Here is a 17,110-nt window from a genome sequence, read left to right on the forward strand (position 1 = left end):
GCAGGGACCTAGAATCTGGAAAATGGTTGGCCAATGTTCTGAGACCCCTCCTCCTGGCATGTAATGTGGAAGTGAAGTTCATTCTTTCAGCTAATATTTATTGTTTGGTACATGCTAGTTTCCAGGACTATAGAGGTGAGAGACCCAGACTGCCTTGATGGAGTTTGCTATTAGCCTAGTGAGATAAATAGATAGATAGATAGATAGATAGATAGATAGATAGATAGATAAATGAAAGAAAAAGAAAAAAAGTTTTAAAACCCAGTCATAAAAATAAATATATATTTTCAAATAGTGATATGTGTTGTAAAAGAGAGAAGTACAGGATACTTTGAGGCATTGTTATAGAAGAGCCTAATTTAAATTTGGAGGTTGGGGAAGGCCATATTTTGAGTAAGTGACATTAAGCTGAGAGTTGAGTTGAAGTTAGCCTGCATGTGTGAGGGTGGGAGACGAGCCCTGGGGAGATGGGAAGGCTAAAGGAACAGCAGAGGTCTTGTGGGGGAAATCTAGCCCTTCTGAGGAATGGAAGAAAGCCAGGGTGGTTGTCATGTAGCGTCTGACACAGAGATGGGTATGACTTGATGTGGGAGGTAGGCAGGGAACATACCATTCAAGGTTTTATGGGCCATGTTGGGCATTGTGATTTTTTAAAATGTTTATTTATTTATTTAGAGAGGGAGAGAGGGAGAAAGCACATGTGAGCAGGGGAGGGGCAGAGAGAGAGGGAGAGAGAGAGAGAATCCCAAGCGGTTCCTCACTGTCAGTGCAGAACCCCACGTGGGGCTTGAACCCATGAACCATGAGATCATGACCTGAGCCAAAAACAAGAATTGGATGCTTAATCTATGGAGCCACCCAGGAACCCTAAGAATTGTGATTTTGTCCTAAGGATGGAATGTGGTGGCCCGTGACCTGTAGTGGGCAGCTGCTGACCTGAATCATACTATGATACTGCTTCTCAGCAGTGGTTTTTTTGTTTTGTTTTGTTTTTAAGGGATTGGAGTGTGACTTTGGGTACAATGCCAGAGAAACAGAGTCACATTTCATAACACATTTTGTAGATTATCAATGATGATGGTGATTGTGCTTTGTCAAGGTTGTGAGAAAGGCACGCAATCCTGCAGGAAAATACTTCATGTTAACTGGATATCCCACAAACTTCCAATGCTGCAAGCACATGTGCAAACTTCCAGGAAGGAGGGGCCAGTAAACAGAGAGGGTCCTTGCTAAAAGGTGAATCTGAAGGCAGTTGTTCACTCCCTTGTAAGCTGCTGCCTCCTACCATCAATTCAAGAAATAAAAAGTGGGTTTAAATAGCCCCCTCACTGACCCTTCTCTTAAGCTTGAAATTTTTTTTTCCTGTATGTTTCTTAGGAAAGAATAACCAAAAAATACCAAGCTGCAAAATCTTTAACACTCCAAAGAATGCCCGTGGTGCTGCCCACATTTGCAAAGCCTGAGCTGGGATTTTGTTTTTGATTGAGATTCTAACAATAATCCCAAGGAGCATGTACCTTTTGAGATGTTTTTTATAAGTATGTAATTCAACATGTTTTGCATTTGGCCTGGGAACTGATTTTATTTCTTTTAAATTTGGTGTATGGGAAGCATATGTATAATTATGTGTAGAAACCTACCACCCCAATGAAACAGGGGAAACCTATGGATCAGAAGAGGAAAGGGCTATCATTTCAAGTTATGTTTTTATGAGTTCAACCATCAAATATTTAAAAAGGAAGTAGCTGTCTAAAAGCATTATTTATAGAATATCACATAAACTATATGATCTACTGTTTATGGATGTATTAGTTCAGAAGAACAATAAATTCTTGGTTTTAAGTAAATGTTAGAGATGGCAACCATGACCTCTACAGAATAAAAGTAGGTTGGAGAGGTGATGGACTAATTGTTTCAGAAGATTGAGAATGAGAACAAAAAAGTGCTAGGATCGCACAGGGTGTGTGAACTCCTCACACTGCTCAAGACGTGGCCGACAGCCATCAGTCCTAAGGCAGTAAATTGGAGCTAATACTAAACTTACTACGTGCCTTATTCCATAGAAAAATAGTTTCACTTTCCTGTCTCATTTGTGTAACCTTAAGAGAAATGGGAAACTAATAAAAACCTACTTGACAGCTAGAAGTATGGCCATGAAGAAAAATGATTCCAAAGCCATTGGCAGATAGGGGCTGGATCCACCAAACTGAACACTATGAGGTTTGAACAAATATTTTTCAAGTCCTATTTGCCACGGGACTGTGAAGCTGGCCTTCTAGAAAGGACAGCAGGCCAGTCTTACCCTGGTCTTACTATTATTATTTATGATTCTTGATTGTCCATTGAGTCCCATTTTAAAAGTCCAGAAATTCAAAGGGCACCTGGGTGGCTCAGTCAGTCGGGAGTCCTGGCTCAGGTCATGATCTCCTGGTTTGTGAGTCCGAGCCCCGCGTCGGGCTCTGTGCTGACAGCTGGGATCCTGGAGCCTGCTTCAGATTCAGTGTCTCCCTCTCTCTCTGCTCCTCCCCCGCTCGCACCCTGTGTCTCTCTGTCTCTCAAAAATGAATAAACATTTAAAAAAAATTTTTTTTAGGTCCAGAGATTCTTGGGACACCCGGGTGGCTCAGTCAGTTGAGCATCCTACTTTGGCCTGGGTCATGCTCTTGCAGTTTGGAGTTCGGGGCCCCACATCAGGCTCTCTGCTATCAGCATCAAACCCGCTTGGGATCCTCTGCCCCCCTCTCTCTGCCCCTCCCCCACTTGTGTTCTCTCAGAATAAATAAATAAATAAACATTAAAAAAAAAAAAAGTCCAGAGATTCCATACTTGAGTATAAGGGAAATGAGCACTTCTCAGCTGCGAAAATGGTATGAAGGTGAGTGTAAAATTCTGAGTATCATTCAGTCCAGATGATTTCCAAAGCTTTGTACCATATTTCAGCTGTTTGAAAATTAATTTTTCTTTGCAGTTACTTAGTTTTGGAGAAACTTAAGGACCCATTCAGGTAACGTTCTAGTATTTTAATGAACGATCCTTAAAAGAGTTGTTCCAGGGACGCCCGGGGGGCTTGGTCAGTTGAGCATCCCAACTTCAGCTCAGGTCATGATCTTGCAGTTCCTGAGTTTGAGCACCACCTAGGGCTCTGTGCTTACAGCTCAGAGCCTGGAGCCTGCTTCCTCCCTCTGTCTCTGCCTCTTCCTCACTCACGCTGTCTCTCTCTCTTTCTCTCAAAAATAAACTTAAAAAAAATTTTTAAAAGGTTATTCCAATGATTTTTCAAATGCTTGTTTATTTAATTATTTACTTACTCATTTACTTATGAGCAGGAGAGAGGCAGAGAGAGGGAGACAGAGAATCTTAAGTGGGCTCCATGCTGTCAGCACAGAGCTGGATGCGAGGCCCAAACTCATGTACTATGAGATCATGACTGGACTTGAAATCAAGAGTCAGACATTTAACCCATTGAGACACCCATGCGCCCCAAAACTTCTGTTAGTTATTTAAAAGGGAAGGTCTTGAAGAGAAAATCTAGAAGCTGATTTTTTAGCTGTAGTAATAGAGATAATAGTTTTATGTGTACAACTGAGAGGCCCCATCTTCCTGTCTTACTCCCACCAGCTCCCTTTATTTGAAACCCTTCATGGGACACAGTGAAAACCAGAGGAAAGGGTATTCATTTGAAATGGTTTCTTTGTATTTTTTGGCAGACGAATAAACTCACTGCCTAAAATAACATGAATTCTTGCAGTGAGGCAATAATAAATGTTTTTTATATGAACCATGGTTATTTTCAGATATGTAATACATTTAATTTTTCAAAAGAGTAGTCCTCATTAACAAATTTTTTGTGTGTTTATATTACGTTTATATTCTGACACATGAGAACATAAATTCTAGGGGTGCCTGGGTGGCTGGTCAGTTGAGCGTCCGACTCTTGATTTTGGCTCAGGTCATGATCCTAAGGTCATGGAATCAAGCCCCACATTGGGCTCTGCACCTAGTGTGGAGACTGCTTGAGATTCTCCCTCTCTCCCTCTGCCCCTCTTTCCTGCTTGCTTGCTCTCTCTCACTCTGTGTCTCTAAAATAAAAAAATAAAAGATCATAAATGCTATCTGGTGACTATGGGAATTAGCTTCAATTAATTAATTTTATAAGACTGAAAGGGACTTGAGACTTTTTAAACTTTAGATAAAGCACAATAATGTCACTTCCAGACTACTGATTAATTTCAATACCTGAGACTGTTTCCTGCAAAGATCTATGCTTGGACTTTGGATTGTAGATTTTCCACACCCCACGCTTCTACATCATCCAGTTTTCTGGAGGTCATTCACATAGATTGCTAGAATCTATTAGAAGGAGGAATCTTAGTCTATTGTTTTATTTCAGGAGTTCTAGTAATTGAGGAGATAATAATAGGAAACTCAGTAACAAGTTTCTTTCACCATACTATTTACGGATTTTCACCTACACTTCTTTTTTTCCCTTGTTCTCAATACTATTTCTGCAAAACTTTTGCAGGTGGCACTGAGCAATAAAATAATAAAAGTCTAAAGATATGGTCCATGTGTTCTGGGAAGTTTCGGTCTAAAGCAGTTAGTAAGACTATCTAGGACTTGGCAGAGTCTTCCAAATGGGATTTGCCTCAGCCATGCTTTAAGGAGCAAACTAGTGATAAAAGGCTTATAAAATACTCTTTGGTTTGCATGCTATTGAACAGCTTGGTCTGCCTTCAGCCTGTAATTTACTTCTGGGACTCCAAAGTGGGTTTTGTTGTCATTCTGAATAAAATGAGTTGTGTAAATAACAGGTTGGTGGAGACTGCTTGTTGTCCACCAAATTCTGTTCCACCCTTTTCTAAATTATAGAGTTGTAGGTGGGCCATAGCTTACAAGCTAGAAGTGCCATTTCCAAACTCCCATATAGCTAGATATGACCATTATCTAAGGTCTCCTTAACAGAATATAAATGGTAGTGATGAGGTTTAGAGCCTAAAACACTACATGTACATGCCTCCCTAGACAATGGGGGAGAAACATGAATCATTCATTCTTACAGCTAATATTTACTGAGAATCTACTCTTTTCAGGTAGCATTTTAAATGCTGGAGATATTTCAGTGAACAAGAGACCAGAGTTCTTGCCCCCTCCTTGAGCTCATACAGACAATAAAAACAGGTGAATAAGTATAATGTACAGTTTGTTACAAATAAGTGGTAAGGACAAAAATAAGGCAGGGAAGGGAGATTTGAAACATCGACTAGGTATTAGGCCATTATAGGAAGTGAAATGAGACCAAATACAGGTATAGACAAGGCAACGGGAGGAGAAGCTGTTGTATTCTGGATGTATGTTGAAGGTACAGCCAAGATTTGTGGAAGGACTGGATATGAGGTATGAGATAGAAAAAAGAAGAGTCAAGGATGACATCAAGATTTTGGCTTGAGGAACTTAAAAAATGGTACTACCATTAATTTAGGTTGAGAAGACTGTAGGAGGGTTTAGAGGGAAATATCTGGAACTCAGTTTTGGACATGTCAAAGTTGTGATGCCCATTAGATTCCAAGTGAGGTGTTAAATGACTACTAAAAATATGGTCAAAAGAAGGATCCCAACTAAGGGTATTTATCTGGAAGTCGTCCATATGGATGTTATTTAACATTACAAAATGGGATGAGATCACCTAGGGAGTGAATGATAAGGAAAAAAGAGATGATCCAAGGACTGAACCCTGTGCCCTTAACCTTTGGATGTAGGGTTGATGAGGGAGACCGAGCCCACTCAAAACAGAGGAGAGACCAAAAAAAAAAAAAAAAAAAGATAGGAGGTATACCAGCTAAGTGTGATGTTCGAAAAGGCAAGTGAAGTAAGTTAGAAAGCTGGGGAGAACTTGGATCCTTAAGTGACTATGTAAAGCACAGCAGCCGCCTTACTCACCCTGTGGGAATGTTAAATGAGAAAAATAGACTTCATTATTTTTAGCCCACTGAGTTGCATCTCTTTGATACAAAATTTTAAACTATTTACCCTAAAAGCAGGTCAACGGCAAATAGTATCACTAGATAGATCTTCAACAACAACAAAGTCAGATACTAACTTGAAGTGTGATGTACGTGTGTGTGCATGTCTGGGTGTATTTGGAAGGGTTTGAACATTTCAATAATGTTTTTTAAAACCCTGCATAATTTGGAGTCAACTCTACTACCACATTTATAGTCTTAGAGAAGGATTTATTTCTGGGAAAATAGAATCTACTTATATGTACATAGTAAGCATGTCTAGTTATGTTTTCTTGATAACTATCCAGAGGGTAAATTGAGACAGAAATGATTTATTTGAAGAGCCCTTTTCGAGAGTCCTTTTTGTGATCTTTGACCTTAGTTTTCCGATGGTTCTGTTGTATTAATTCTCTTGACTTTCAAGGACCAAGAAGTGAACCTCCTCAACCAACTTCTACTAATCATTCTGCCTAAAGGAAATAAACACAGAAGGATAAAGTTATTTTGATACTCATGAATTTGTGTAGTAAGCTTTCAAATTTTGCTTCTGACCTAGCTATTTTACAGTGGGCACATTTTCACAGCCCTATGACTAAATGTTTACATGAGGACTCCAAGGTTTTTAGAGAAAATCTACTTGCTGATATTCCTTTCCTCCCACATCCTATTATCATCTCTTAACCTAGAAACGATGAGGATCTTTGCCACCATTTCATAGCAGTGCTGATTTTGTACCCCCATAATCTTCCCTTTTGCCAAATAATTTGTAGTATGGTCCCAGTGTTTGGCAGGATAGAAATGCTATAAAGTGCTCCTTTTAAAAGATGACAGAAAACTCAACAACAACAAGAACAAAACAGAGTAAAGTTGCAAATGCAAAGCTGATTTTATCAAATGCACAGCTGACTTTATCAAATGCACACAAGGCAAAACTTGAATAGGAGCCACACCTTTCACTGGCCAAAATGGAAAGATCCTAGCTCAGAGAAATTAAGAGGAAAATAAAAGTACTCTGAGTAGTAGATTGCCAAATTTCTTAACCTTCTATCCAAGAACTGCATATTGCTAGAGTCTAAATGGCATCATACACCATGAGTCAGAGAGCTGGGTTCTTGTGTCAGCTTAAATACACAGCAGCTGTGGATCTTGGGATTTGGGGAAACACCAAAATCAAGGGCAAGAGCAAAACTGAAGGCAAGGAGGGAGCCCATTCAAAATGCTAGAAAGTGGTATCTATGCATGTTGCCAAGATTGAAGGGGCCAGAAGCATTTCTCAAAGCTCAGCTCATGTAATCAGAAATGTGAAAGTCAGAGGAAGAGACCAAGGGCAGTCAGCAGAGGGATTTCAAGAAGAAGGGAACATTCCAGGGAAATTGTCTAGAATAGGTGTTTATGAGTGACCATTATGGACCAGATATGGGGTAAGCTTTGGATGGGTGCACTCTTTCCGTATGAGACAATAAAATCTATATCAGTTACATTGTTTGATTCTTCCTCCACTGGCACACTTATTCCTTCACTCATTCAACAAACACTTTGATGCAAAAGACACAGAACTAGGTAGTGAACATAAAATGGTAAGTGGAGTAGACATGATTTCTTATCCTTACGGACATTACAATCTAGTAGAGACCCACAGAATTTAATCAAATCATCCATTTATCTTACAAACACATAGTGCTCTGTACTTGCCACTTACAGTGTTCTAACCACTTTATAAATAGTAACTTATTTAATACTCAACAACCCATGAGGTAGATACCATTATTGTTCTTGTTTTATAGATAAGGAAACTGAAGTATAAAAAAACTTGCCCAAGGTCACACAGGCGGTGTGTGTTACAGCAGGATTTGAATCCAGACAGTCTGGCATCAAGGTCCATGCTCTTAAGCATTTATTTACAAACTCTCATAAGTGTTCTGTAAGCAAAGTATAAGGTGCTATAATAGGTTATAACTAGGGGATCTGATCTAATCTGGGAAGAAGAGATTAGATGAGAAGTTCAAAAAAAGTATGTGTTATTAGTGTTAAGTGCTCCAGGTAGTTCAAGCAATATGAAATTAAAAACAGGACACTGATTTTTGCAGTAGGGAGGTCAGTGGCAAATGTGGTAAGAACAGTTTCAGAGGATACGTTGCAGCTGCCAGCTCATGGTTAATTGTTAGAGCTTCCCAAGGAGGAATGGGCTGCTTTGTGAGGTGGGAGTTCCTCCTTTTAAAGATTTTCTTCAGAAACCCTTGGCTTATCACATAGTATACGCTCAACAAATACATGCTTACTAACTGGTAGGGATGTTACAGAGTATTGGATTGTTAAACCAGATAAACTTTAGGTCTCTTCCAACCTTAAGTTTCTAAATTGTCACTAATTCTGAATTTGTGAAAACAGTACATTTGGTTATGCTGAAGTTTTTCTTCAAGACCTATCAAAATGGCTTGACATAGAAATTTATAGTGGGTGTAAGATTTTAGGGACTGTTTTGAACAAATTGTTTTCAAATGCTAGGGGTCCAATTTACATATAGTTAATGTGTTAATCTAAAACAAGATACTCTAGGGGCACTTGGGTGGCTGAGTGGGTTAAGCGTCTAACTTTTGATTTCAGCTCAGGTCATGATCTCACAGAGTGGGATCGAGTCCCATGCCAAGCCCCACACCGGGCTCTGCCCTGAGCATGGAGCTTACTTGGGATTCTCTCTCTCCTCTCTCTGCTCCTCCTGCATGGGCATGTGCTAGCATGCTCTAAATAAATAAACAAACAGGGTACCCTTATTAAAATTTTTGGCATTATTCTTGTGACAGTTTCATATATATCACTATATGAAGGTAATAAAATTGTATTTATTTAAAGTAAGTATATAGTCTAGACGTTGATTTTTATCTGACCTTTCCTATCATTCCCTAATTAGTTGCATTAGTGAAAAAGGACAGACAATTTTTAGAACATACACTCAATGGCTGGCTATAATCCCCATTCAAAGATTTACAATAGATGTTGCTCAATTACTTTCCAAGAGATATGTTTTGCTCACATTCTGAAATGTTTGCTGTTCAGGGTACAACTCACATTGTAATCCTTGTTCTTGAAACTCTCTGCGGAGAATGACTTGAGAGGAATTTCACTCTTTTCCACATGCTTCCCCAATTTCTGAAGACCATAGACATTCAGGAGGGACCTCAGTGGTGGCTCTGATGTTTTAAAATGTGATTTGGGGAGTGCCTCGGTAGCTCAGTTGGTTGAGCATCTGGCTCTTGGTTTCGGCGCAGGTCATGCGGTCGAGCCCTGCTTGGGATTCTCTCTCTCTCTCTCTCTCTCTCTCTCTCTCTCTCTCTCTCTCTGCCCCTCCCTCCACTCACATATATGCTTTCATTCTCTCCCTCTCTCTCTCAAAATAAATAAATAAACTTTTTTTAAAAATGTGATATGGGTACCCAGCTGCCACTGTCACACTGCAAGGGAATCTGGAAGGCAAATAGAGAATGTGAATTCCTTGCCACTTTGGGGAGAGAAAAGCATATTTTAAGAGTTGCAGTAGAAAAAAATTTTAAAGGTGGGTTAATTTTATGGCACTCCTGGAACATTTAAAGGAAACAAATAATGACACAACTTAGCTTTAGTTGTTCCTGCTGTGTCAGCATTACAAAATAGTTAATCTTATGATCTCTCAGTGATACTATCGGAGGTAGCAGTGGAGTGGTTCCAGAATGTAAACTCACAGAGTGAGTGCTTTAGGCTAAGACAGCTTCTGCAGGGTAAGTCAGACATCCACTGGAATGAACTTCTATGAGGGCGGGCACCACTTCTATGCTCCCACAATAGTCCCTCACTGATGGATACGTAAGTGCTTTCTAATTTTTCTCAATTACAAACAATGCTCTACTAATATCCTTGTGCATACTTTTTGTGTACGTATTTCAGTTAGGTCTGAAGAAAAGATCTCTAGAAATGAAACTGCTGATTAAAGAGTAATTATATTTTACATTCTTATAGCTATTTCCAAAATGCCCTTCAAAGAAGTCACAGCAATCTATACTTTCTGAAATTTGTGTTCCAGAAATATTGACCCAAGAAGAAAGACACTAGGGAGGCATTTATAAGTTGTGTGCGTGTGTGTGTGTGTGTGTGTGTGTGTGTGTGTGTGCGCACGCGCGCGCGCACGCATGCGCGCACGCATGTTTTTATTAGAGATTAAATCATACTTCATTAGATTCCTGTTGAACTCTAAGGCTTTTACACTACCCATTCTCAGAGACCTGGGTTGATAACAACTTCTGTCTCTACACTCAGACCTGAGACATTGTATCCCAGAGATTTGTTGTGTTATTTTGGGGTGTTTCAAAGAAATTCATGATTTGGTCACTTGAGTTTTGCTTCTTTTGCCAGGTTTTCTTTTGGCAAGGAGGAGACAGGGTACAGAGAATGACAATCCCAGGGGAGGTAGGAAAGGAGATGTAACTCCTTGTGCATCTGGGTGTACTTCTGCCTACAGCACTAGGTATGGAGAATAGAGAATGGTCGGGAATCCCTAAAAGGATGGGTTTTGAATACACATAGAAGGAATCCTAGAGCGGTTGCCGAGCTTGGTGCTTGAGATCACAGGCACTGGTGTACAAGTACAACAAAAAGATGGGAAGGTAACACACAGAACATACTTCAACAGTTATCTTTCACGGCTATGCCTTTTTATTCTTGCTGACTTTTTTATATTTTAGGATTTTCTTACAGTGTGCATGTATTATTGGAATGTTTTAGGTTTCCAAATTGGAAAAAAAAAAGAAACAAAGAAAAAGAAAACTAAAGAACTTGGATTTTAGTTCTGCTACCTCCTAATTCTGTAACCTTGGGCAATTTAAATTTAAAAATTTACCTTTAACGTTTTATTTATTTTTGAGAGACACAGAGAGACAGAGCGTGAGCAGGGGAGGGGCAGAGAGAGAAAGGGAGACACAGAATCCGAAGCAGACTCCAGGCTCCAAACTGTCAGCACAGAGCCTGATGCGAGGCTTGAACTCACAGACTGCGAGATCATGACCTGAGCTGAAGTCAGATGCTTAACCAGCTGAGCCACCCAGGCACCCCAACCTTGGGCAAATTTTTAAATCTTGCTTAGCCATAATCCTCCCATTCTTAAAATATGAATAAATAAGTTAATCATGAAGATTAAGTGAGATAATATATAAAAATGCTTAATATGCACGAAGGACAAGGACCTGGTATACAATAGAGCCCAGTGAATTGTTTCCTCATCAAAATCATTATTATTACTAGTGGTGGGGATGATAGTAAACAACTTACATACAGAAGTGGTGGACTGTGTAAAGATATCAGTTGGTAAGAACTTCTTCATACAATTTATAATTGAAAAAGCATTGCAATTCTCAAGAAATGAAGGACAAGGAGAGTAAAGTGCAACAGTTTTCTCAAGAAGAATGCTTTTTTTACAGGTGGCTGGTGCATAGAGATTAATTTTAAATCTGAGGAAAACTTTATGTATTAAAAAAATTTTTAACGTTTATTTATTTTTGAGAGAGAGAGAGAGAGAGAGAGCGCGAGCAAGTAGGGGAGGGGCATAGAGAGACAGGGAGACACAGAATCTGAACCAGGCTCCAGGCTCTGAGCTGTCAGCACAGAGCCTGACGTAGGGCTCTAACTCATGAACCCCGAGATCATGACCTGAGCCAAAGTCAGACGCTTAACCAACTAAGCCATCCAGGCACCCCAAACTTTGTGTATTTTTAATCAATATCTTATAGCAGGTGATATGTACTCTCCAGACTTTCCTCATGAAACACAATTATTAGCTCTCACTTTGGAATCAGACCAATACCCATTACTGCGGGTCGTAACACCAGCACTGATATTTATTGTTTGGGTATTCAAATAAAGTCCAAGAGGGGCACCTGGGTGGCTCAGTCCGTTGAACAACTGATTCTTGACTTCAGTTCAGGTCATTATCCTAGAGTTGTGGGATTGAGCCCCATGTCAGGTTCCACACTGAGTGTGGAGCCTGCTTGGGATTCTCTCTCTCCCTCACACTCTGCTGCCCCCCAACTCACATACACCTGTGTGTTCTCTCTAGTTCCTTCTCTTTTGCTCTCTTTCTTAAATAAATAAATAAATAAATAAATAAATAAATAAATAAATAAATAAATAAAATAAAGCCCAAGTTATTGTTTATGCTTTTTTAAGTCAAGCTCTCAGCTTTTGTGGAAGTGCCCCTTTATGGATCAAATTAAGGTTTTTAATTCATTTATTAATAGCCTACAAGTAATTTCACGTAACTATGGATTATCTTTTTGTCTTTACAGTTCAATATGGATTGTTATGCTTCCTTAGAATTTATATACCAAGAGAAATAAAGCCATATTAAACTTCTGGCTGAGGAAGATGGGTATTTCCTCAATTTTAATTGTTCAAAGTCATCTCACCACTTCAACTTTTCTATTACTGGTAAGCAGCCTCTCTCTCTACCAAAAAGCACTACCATGAACTGGCTTCTTTGCATTTTCTTGCTTTTCAGCATTTGTGATTTCTGTCTCCCTTGTTTTATGAGGGGTCTCTTGGCTTATTCATAGTTAAGTGATAGACTTTTTTTTCCAATTTTTTAACATTTATTCATTTTTGAAGGACAGACAGAGACAGACAGCGAGCATGGGAGGGACAGAGAGAGAGGAAGACAAAGGATCTGAAGCAGGCTCCAGGCTCTGAGCTGTCAGCCCTAAGTGGGGCCAAACTCATGAACCCGAGAGATCATGACCTAAGCCGAAGTCGGACACTTAATCGACTAAGCCATGCAGGCGCCCCCCCACCCCGTGACAGACATTTTTAATCTCAGGATTTTTATTAAAAATTGTGCATAAATCTGAGAGGCGTCTTTTGGCCATCTACTCTGAACTTATAATTCCTCTTTTTGTTTGAACTCCTAACTCTAGTGTTGACCTGAATCCTAGAATCATTGATCCTCATTTCTTATGAGTAAGTATTTTCATTGTTAGTGCCATTTGTGTTCTTATTTTTCAAAGTCTTTCATTTTCAAATATTTTTGCACTCTCAAAGCCTAACACAGTGCCTGGCAAGTGCAGGCCCTTTGTGAGGGTTTATTGGTGTTAAAGCAACCACTTCCTTTGGTTAAAAATCTGCCCAAGTATTTAATTGGTTAGATGTAGATCTGTGTTATTAGCCCTCTTGCACATTAAAACCATCTCTGTGATTTGAAAAACGCCAGTGCTTAGGCCCCACTGCAGACAATTTTGTCAGAATCTTAGGAAGGTGGGGCCCAGGCATTTCATATAATTTAAAAGCTTTCCAGGTGATACTAACATGTACTGGGGCTGAGAACCACTTATGCAGGTCACATTTTTTGGTAATTTATTTTAATGTTTACCTGATAACATTTTTTCCCTTTGTAGTCATTACATCAATATCCAATAACCTAGACTTCCTATGAGATTTAACGTAGATGTTTGCCCAATCTTTTATATGCCAAGAAAAAAAATCATTTTCCACCTTCTCCTCCTTTCCACTTTTATTTAGTACATTTAAAAATCTGTGAGAAAGATAAGAGATCTTGAAAGGAACACAGTGTTGCTCTCAGAGCCTTTGTTCTACCCACTAGGTGTATTATGACCTCACCCTTTGGTCCCTAGGATGGAAATTAGCTCTAGAAATGGTACTTGGTAACAACACATACATACATGTGAGGGGCCTCCCTTACAAATGTTACCTATAATCCAACAAATAGTGACTTTGGGACTTGAAAGATTCAATGAGAGAGTACAGTTAAAATCTAAAAGCCACTTAGAGTTCAAGGCATTTTTGCCTTCAAAGGCAAAACAAAGTTAAATTAAGGGGTTGAAAATCATAGTTCTGAGTGTGATGTTTTTAAAAAGAGTTATTTTTTGTAGCTAGTGTAGGGCATAGTTTTGTCTACGATTATAAACACTGCCTTCTAATCTTTTTTCCTCCGTACTCCTAGCCTGTTTTTATGGCACAAGGGCAAGAAGTTCTAGAATTAAAGGGCTTTTTGGTGTCCTTTGTAGTAAAACACTGTATTCTTTCCATAGTAAATGAAACAGCCACAAAAATTATGATCTCACTTGTAAGATAAATATTTGGACAATTAGAGTGGTTTTAAAAGGAACTATCCCACACACGAATACAAACAAGAAAATGTTTATTTAGTGAATAAAAAGATTCTATCAGTAGAGCATAAAATTTTGAGAAAATACTTGAAAATATTTTTAGAAGATATTTGTTCTATAGGAATTAGCATTTCTGGAAAATCATGAAAAATAGGTCACTTCAAATGATAAACAAGTACCTTTGTACTAAGTTTATCAGATACAAAGCAGAGTGAAAAATTGACTATTAACTAGTCAGCCAAACTAGATCATTTAGACTATTCAAATTCATTCTAATTAGATTTAGCTAAATTAGCAGTATAATGACCATTTTTAATGTATTTTTACATTTTATTATATTATTGTTATTCATTTTTATTACTGTGTATGATTATAATTTCACTATGCAGTAAATAATCGATTCCAAAAAGATTTTTAAATATCTTAAGCAGTACAACAATCTTATTATTTCTTGTTAAGATTATTATAAAGCTGTTGAATTAATAAATTAAACTACCTAATTGTTTGGTCAATACCTACCCATGGAAATGCTTTGAGGTAAACAAATCTAAAAACTAAACTCTGGGAGTGCCTGGGTGGCTTAGTTGGTTAAATGTCCAACTCTTGATCTTGGCTTAGGTCATGATCTCAGGGTTGGTGGGATAGAGCCCCACATCAGACTCTGTGCTGACAGTGTGGAGATTGCTTGGGATTCCCTCTCTCCGTTTCTCTCTGCCCCCCTCCCGCTCTCTCAAAATAAATAAACTTAAAAAAAAAAGAAGTAAACTCTGAATTTGCCCATGTACATGAATTTATGCTTCATTCTATATGCTCCCTCGTAGTTTTCAATATTTGTGTGTGAACTAAGTGAATTAAATATTTTAAAAGCAAACCAGAAGGCATATCTGTAATGTATTCAGACTGTTGTGACTGAATATATATATCAAAAGTGTTAAATAAGTAGATTTAGAAGAACAATCAAGTTACCTGTGAAATTAATAGAGAGTTCTACTCACAAACAGGAAATCATGGTGTATTATTATTGGTTTTCTACTCCTCACTATACATTTTCAGTTTTACTCCCTTTTTTTCTTTCCTTCTTGCCTGCCCTTGCCTCTCCCTTCCTCTTTCCTACTTCTTTCTCTTCTTTCCACTCTCCTCTTTCCTATCTCTATCCTTCCCACCCTCCTTTCTTCTAAGAAACACATAGTGAGCCCATGCTATGCCCTGAGTATTGTGCTAGTTGTGGGGACATAAGCAAGAGAGACCTAATTCCCACTTAATGGCAATTTTATATTCTTTTTTTTTAATGTTCATTTATTTTGAGAGAGAGAGAGTGGGGGAGTGGGGCAGAGGGAGAGAGAGACAGAAACTCAAGCAGACTCCACACTCAGCATGGAGCCCAATGCGGGGCTTGATTTCACGACTATGAGATCACTACCTGAGCCAATATTAAGTCGGATGCTCAGTCAACTGAGCCACCCAGGTGCCCGGCAATTTTATATTCTGAGTTGGAAGACATAGAAGAACAATTGGGAAACTAAATGAAGAATTATAATAATATCAAGCAATAATAATTAGTATTTTCTGTGTCAATACCCTTTTAATCATTTTACTTGTATTGTCTTGTTTATCCTCAACAACTCTATGAAACTAGTTGTATTGCTTGCTCTTTTCTACAGAAGGTGTAACTGAGGCCCTGAAGAAGTTAAATCACTTGGTCCAGGGTGTGGAGCTAGTAGGTGGTGGGAAGTGACATTTAAATGCAGAGAATCTGACTCCAGAACCTGTAGTCTTAACCACTAAACTGTACTACACAGTAGAGGAATTCTTTAGTTGAAGAGAAGGGAGCAGATTAAAGAGTTTGGTTGGATTATGTTGACCATAAAAACAACAAAAAAAATTTTTTCTGTCCCTTTTATATGGATGTAATTTTAACCTAGCTCAGCAGTGAAATTTTCATCTTGATTATGTGGTTCTTATAGATTGTTTTACTAAGATTTAGTTCACAGTTATCCTTTTAAAAATTTTTAACGTTTATTTTTTGAGAGAGGGAGACAAAGCGTGAGCGGGGGAGGTGCAGGGAGAGAGGGAGACACGGAATCCAAAGCTAGCTTCACGCTCTGAGCTGTCAGCACAGAGCCCAACTTGGGGCTTGAACTCAAGGACTGTGAGACCATGTCCTGAGCTGAAGTTGGACACTTAACCGAGTGAGCCACCCAGGTGCATCTCACAGTTACCTTTTTATATATGGGATCCAGTCTGGCTTGAAAACATGCTCCAAATTTTGACTGCAGGACTGACAGGTGTCTTGGCTGCATACTAGATTGATCAACTAAACCTTCCAAATGAATTGTTTTTCAAACAGGTTTGGCAAAGGATGTGTGTTTAGTGAAGATAAATGTCATGTCTAAGCATTGGTAGAGTGTTCCCTTAGGAGATGGTTAATATTGCACAACTAGCATTTCCCATGGCAATTTTGAGATAAATAAGGGAATCTTTCAGTTTGGGAATTGATGTGCTATGTATGATTACAGCCTTATCCAATAGCTCATATTTCAGATGCTAAAGATAGATGCTTCAGTTATAATGTGTGTTTGTGTGTGTATTTTAGATGTAGCAAATAGTTTCTAATTCTTTTCGTATACAAATGTGCCAAATAATTCTAGAAGGGGAAAAAAGGGCTCTTTGTATATTTTGGATAACAGTCCTTTATCAGATGTATGTTTTGCAAATATTTTCCCCCCAGTGTGTGGCTTGTCTTCTCATTGTCTTGACACTGCCTTTCACAGAGCATAAGATTTTAATTGTAGTGAAGTCCAGCTTATTAATGATTTCTCTCATGGATTGTGCCTTTGTTGTGTCTAAAAAGTCATCTCCATACTCAAAGTCAATTAGGTTTTATCCTATATTATCTTCTAGGAGTTGTATAGTTTTGCATTTTACATTTAGGTCTATGATCTATTTTTAACTAATTATTGTAAAGGGTGT

Source organism: Felis catus, chromosome B1 (genome assembly GCF_018350175.1).
Source record: "Felis catus isolate Fca126 chromosome B1, F.catus_Fca126_mat1.0, whole genome shotgun sequence".
NCBI classification, from domain to species: domain Eukaryota; kingdom Metazoa; phylum Chordata; class Mammalia; order Carnivora; family Felidae; genus Felis; species Felis catus.